The sequence below is a fragment of the Panicum virgatum genome, chromosome 5K (assembly GCF_016808335.1).
Source record: "Panicum virgatum strain AP13 chromosome 5K, P.virgatum_v5, whole genome shotgun sequence".
Classification (NCBI taxonomy): domain Eukaryota; kingdom Viridiplantae; phylum Streptophyta; class Magnoliopsida; order Poales; family Poaceae; genus Panicum; species Panicum virgatum.
Window position 1 is genome coordinate 28,811,913 of NC_053140.1, and position 6,000 is coordinate 28,817,912.

General features: G+C 45.5%; 1 long non-coding RNA gene across 2 annotated transcripts; it reads right to left on the minus strand.

Moving 5' to 3' along the window:
- Nucleotides 1-2,295: 2,295 nt before the first annotated feature.
- On the minus strand, nucleotides 2,296-4,427 carry LOC120707051. Of its 2 annotated transcripts, XR_005688766.1 has the most exons (4): nucleotides 3,714-4,427; nucleotides 3,344-3,416; nucleotides 3,159-3,245; nucleotides 2,315-2,818 (listed from the first exon to the last, which is right to left on the minus strand). It is a non-coding gene; the product is annotated as an uncharacterized LOC120707051 (long non-coding RNA). The 2 variants fall into 2 exon arrangements; XR_005688765.1 differs by having other exon boundaries at nucleotides 2,296-3,245.
- Between the last annotated feature and the right edge of the window lie 1,573 nt (nucleotides 4,428-6,000).

The window sequence follows — 6,000 nt, forward strand, 5'->3', positions numbered from 1 at the left end:
GTGCTCCGCCCGTGCTGCCCGAGCTCCGTCGACGGACGCGCTCCGCCCGAGCTTGCGGGGAGAAGAAGCGCCTCGCCGTGTCAGGAAGCTGACGGTGTTAACTGGAGCGAACTCGTTCCATGGTTTTAGCCGAGCGAGCTCATCCCGCATATTGAGCGAATATTCGCTCATAGGGTTGGCTCCGCTCGCCCGTCCGCAAACCAAACGAAGGATGGAGCCACTCCATCCCATCCGGTTATCCAACCAAACACACCAGGAAGTTGTGGTAGAATATTTCAAGGAATAGCAGTTTAATCCAGCATTTAGGTTATTGACTTTTAACTAGGTAATTATGCCCGTGTGTTGCTACTAACCAAGTTTATATAAGTATCGGATACGTATTGGTGGTCGCGTGTTAATTTGTAGGGATTTATGTGATGGAGTCGTAGACGGAGGGGGCTGGTCCGACTCGCAAACGAGATGTTCAAAGACTCACCTGTCAATGACATGAGACGGACCGAATCAAACAGACTAAACAAAAAACCTGGGTGAAAACCTTGCTCATTTTAAAAATAGCAAGGTAATTATGCTCGTGCGTTGCTACAGATAAGGTTGGTATAAGTATCGGATACGTATTAGTGCCCGTGTGTTAATTTGTAGGGATCTACGTGATCGAGTCATGGACGGTGGGGGTTGGTCCAACTCGCATATGAAATTACGTAATCGAGTCATGGACAAAGGGGTTGGTCCGACTCGCATACGGGATGTACTAAAGCCCACCTGTCAATAACATAGACGGACCAAACCAACGTAGCAAACCAAAAAATTGGATGGAAACCTTACTCGCTTACTAATATAGGCAATTATGCCCGTGTGTTGCTACGGACAAAGTTGGTATAAGTATCAGATATGTATTAGTGCTCGTGTGTTAATTTGCAGGGATATACGTGATCGAGTCGTGGACAGTGGGGGTTGGTCCAACTCGTATACGGGATGGACTAAGGTCCACCTATCACACAAGCGGATCAAACCAATACAGGCGGACCAAATCAACGTACCAAACCAAAAATTTGGATGGAAACGTTACTCGCTTTAGTAATAGATATAGACTAGGCAATTATGCTTGTACGTTTCTACAGACAAAATTGGTATAAGTATCGGATACATATTGGTGACCATGTGTTAATTTGTAGGGATCTACGTGATCGAGTTGTGGACGAAGGGGGTTAGTCCGATTCGCATACCGGATGGACTAAGGCCCATATGTCAATAACATAGGCGGATCAAATCAACGTATCAAACTAAAAATTTGGGTGGAAACCTTACTCGCTTTAGTAATAGATACAGATATAGAAAAATATAGATATAAAATAGATAAGATATATTTAGTAGGTAATGTTCATAGTAGATCTATCATTTATCGAGTTGCATTGGGTTCAGTTCGAATAAAAAAAATTGTTCTTCGACCCGAGCCTTATCTGACCGATTCTTTTTTTGCCCGAGCTCGATTCAACAAGTGGTTGTGTTGGGTCTGGTTCGGATCGGTTTGGATAAAATAGGTTTTATTAATGTTGAGTTTTTACTCAAAAAATGGGTCCGTGTCTGTTTCGATTTTTATGGTAGATTAGAATTTCTAGCCCGAGCTCGGCCTGCATACTAGTCGGGTTGGGTGGGGTTGGCTTTTTTTGATGGATCGGGTTGGGTTCATCGGATCGGGCGGTCCACGATTAGATCTAGTTCTTAGCCTCTTTAGTTCTTTGCATAGAATATGTTATTGCTGCAGCCATGCAGGGGCGGAGGCAGCTGGATTCCTCAATTTTTCTAAGAATACCTAACATTTTTGCAAATGAGTAAGTATATACATTATACAGCAGTAATACATATATGCATACTATATCGAGTCACAATTTTCATTCATGGGCTCAAACTTAGCCCAAATAGACCATCCAATCCACAAATGAAGTCCAACTCTCATCAAGCTAGCTTTGGCCCACAAATCACGACCCACAAGTCACCAACAAAAAATGATCCAACCAGCATGCTCTATTCTCACTATACCACAGCCCCGATACACCGACTGACCGTCGGTTGGTAAAAGCCGTTGTACCGACGGACCATCAATCGGTATAGATGTATGCCGACACCATGTTTCTGTCGTTGTAAGTGGCGTCGGTATAACTTATACCGACTGATGGTCTGTTGCCCTACTAAGATATACTGACTGGTACATATCCCCGACCAATGATCTGTTACAACTTTTTTACCGACCGACAGCAAGTAGCTAAATTTTTTTACCAACCAACAATCCAATGCTAAGAATCCATAGAAAATAATATAATTAATCTCTCATTGATCATACAACAATTTTTTGAAACAATACAAAACAAACACACTTGACCGATGGTTTTCATTTGAAGCCAACAGATTCAATATGAGCATACAAACATTGACATTGATCCCCCATACAAATATTAGTTGTCCAATGTTTTCCCAGAACTGCAGACAAAGGATTCCATATAAGCCAGAAATTACAAGAAGCATATACAGCCAAATTTTCCATCACAGTAAACACCAAAAGGCGCTCAGGAACGCCAAAAGACTTAACTGCAGAGAAGACCTAGCCTATAAACACAACCTAAAAAGCTACATATATACCAAGAACACAGCTAAGCACTTGACTCCTTATAAAGCATCCTCTTGGAGACTCCTTATAAAGCATCCTCTTGGAGATCCTAGTTTTAACTCGAGGAAGTTCAGAAGAAACACAATTTCAATGAGCTGGAACTGGTAGACAAAAGAAGCATGCCCTCCCTCTGCGATCAGGCATTTGTGCTCGCACCTTGAAGGGGAAAAATAATTAGAAACATACAAAATCAGTATTGAGGGTCTTTTTTGTTACAAGAATAACCAGTGTAACCATAACAATGTGTCCCTTTAAATTATTCTCATCTCTTATAACATCTGTTATGCCTTTGCGGCATGGTTGAAATTGGGGAAAATCAACCAAGAAAAAGGCATGCAAACAAACTGAGAATAATGATCAAGTGTAAAATTTATAGGCTTTATCCCCTCTCCCAAAATACACAGTTACACACACACCAACACAAGCTATGAGTACACACACACGAACATAAGCATGTAGGTACGCTGAGAACTATGACAAATTGCAAAAACCATACCTAGTTTGTTTACAGTATAATCAAGTTTGAACAGATATTGTTTGCCAACTGCAGCTGGTCCTTCAGCAAGCTAAATATGATCGAACACTGCACGTTTTGGTAGAAAATTAAATAGGGCAGTTATACCAAAAGTTACAGTTTCAGTTGTAAAATCTAGTAATGCAAGAGTTAATGGGATGTCATACCTGGCCATTTCTTCCAGAGGTGCATGACCAAGATCGTTTTTCCTTGTTCTCCTTATTCCTTGTCAGTAAGTATCTGTTACCCATGTATTCAGTTCCATCAACAAAATTCGGTATATATGAAATGCTTATAGTTCAGCTCACGGAATGCTCAACCAACAGGTGTTACAAGTAATTTGCAAACCAAATGTTTCGGCACCAAATGTTCATTCAGAATAATGAAATGAGATCCGCTATACACACGACTACTGTTATACCTATTATTGTGCATGTCCGCAAATCAACAAGCATACGTATATGAATCCAGGACTACAAATGCAACCAGATCTACTAAAATCCAAGTAGGGGAGGGGGAGGGAGTGGAAAGTAATACCTTGATGGAGATTGAAAGATGGAGCGTGATGAGGGCTCGGGCAGTCAGGCAGGCAAGGGGATCGATGCGGCCCCAAGCGGCTTCGCGGCCGCCGCCATCGATGCGCTCTGCGCCCGCACGAATGGATGTGTTCCATACTGTGCAGCATCCGCTCCTCCTGGGAGGTCCCAAGCACGGATGCGAGCACAAGGCACGCCCCAGCTCCCGCAGGTCCCTCACGCGCTCTCGCCACCCGCAGCCTCCTGCGGGTCCAGCGTTTCTTGCAGCTCAAGCGGTGGGTGGTGCGCCTCCTGCTCTCCCGTGGGTCGATGCGGCGGCTCCCGGACACCGCGACCGACGGGGCTGCCCGGTCTCCCGCTCCGGTGAATGGCAGGCAGGCGCGACACAGGGTGGATTTGGAAGAGGAACAGCGGGCGGGCAGCGGCGCGGCTCCTGGACGCGGCGGCCGGCGGCTCCTGTTGAGTGGCGGACGGAGGAGGTGGGATGGATTTGGGAGAGGAGCACTGGGCGGGTAGCGGCGCGCGGCTTTGGATGAGATTTGGGAGAGGAGCAGAGGACGCGAGGCGGTAGAGCACGAAGGACTTTGGGGGATTTGGGGAGAGCGCGCATGGATGAGATTTGGGAGAGGGGTCGACCGCGCGGCGGCGGGGACATTTGGGGAAGATGGCGGCGCGCGAGCGGGGCAGAAGAATGATACAATTGGGTTCTGCGAATCTGAGCGGTGGGCTAGGAAAAATTGCGCGTCGGAGTGGCCGAGTGGGCCTAGAGCACGTGATGGGCCCAGTGCATGTATGCCGACGGATAGTTTGAGATCTATACTGCCGACAGATGGTTTGATGATATATGTAAGTTGAAATATCGACTGATGGTCGGTCGTTGAAACTTGAATTACCGACGAATCGATTGTTACAGAACTTTCCCGACCGATAGTTCATCGCTATTGTTCTACTTTTGCCGACACACGTCTGTTGGGATTTCTATTATTCATCATCGCCCTTATTGATAATTTTGATCCAAAAGATTATTTTTTGGCATGCAAGTACTCCCAAAAAAAATAGGGCGGCATATGTTGATGACCAGAATTGGTAGCAACAAATTAGGAAACCAGAAAACTCTGGGTAAATACCCGGATACTCTAGACACTGGTTCGGACGTCCGAACTTTGGCTCAGATACTCCAGGAATAGGCCCGGATGCTCTGGACCGGTCGGTCTGACCATTCCAAATGGAGTCACAGTGTAATTAAAGAAATTTGTAGATTTAGATCTGTAAAAAGATTCCTTATGGGGCAAGACCTCCCACCCTATAAATATAAAAGGCAACGGCCGATTGAGGGTATCCAATCAATCAAATAAACAACTTTTATCTTTTTATCTTTTCTCTTTTGCCCTAGCTTCTTCAATCTACTATTGTTTGTTTCCCCTTCATCTCTATGCCAATTGTGGACTTTCTAGGTGGTCTGCAGACCCTAGAACAACCTTTGCATGTGTTTGCCCCCAAAGGTCCTCCCGGGCGAACGTTTGTTGCTCTGGCAAAACCGGTCTGACCACCCTGCGTAGGCGGTGCTGCATCAGGCCCCTCCTCGTGTCGCATGATCAAGCGAATTCGTGTGTTGGTCCAGAAAAGGCACCAATAGGTATTCCTTCCGTTGATGGTTCCCCAAAATCCAGAGCACCGAAAAGGCAAAAACCTAGATCGGCAGGTGGGCAGAGGCTAAAACTGGGAGATGCGTCCGGCAACTGTGAGGTGTTGTGGCCCGCGGCCAGGCGGCATTTCCCTCCTCACTTTGTTTCATGGGTATATTAGAGTTGAACAGCTTTGTACCTTTATTTCGTAAAAAACAGTACATATTGTGAACATTCTACTATTCATGTGGATTTTTTTACTTGTTGGGAGATGAAAATACCCTACTCTAAAATCCTAGCTCCACCACTACAGCCATGTATAGAGCACGACCGTATTGCTCCAGTGGAACATCAGCCTGAGGGGTAGAAGCGAAGAATTTGCCATTGCCATGTACTACACAACCACATCACCAGCATGGGAACATCAGCGCCAAACCTTGCAGCAACATCCTCGTTGACACCATGGGGCGTAAATGAAATGAATCTTTCTCGACTGATCAACGCATTAGGGACGAAGGCATGCACTGGTGTTGCCAATACCGGATGTGCAAGGGAGAGTGCCCAACTAGACACTCCATTGTCTGAGGTACTAGCATAGGACGCCTCCATGATAGTTGTGACATCTCAGAGTTTTAACATGCTAAGCAAGAAATATTAAATGTG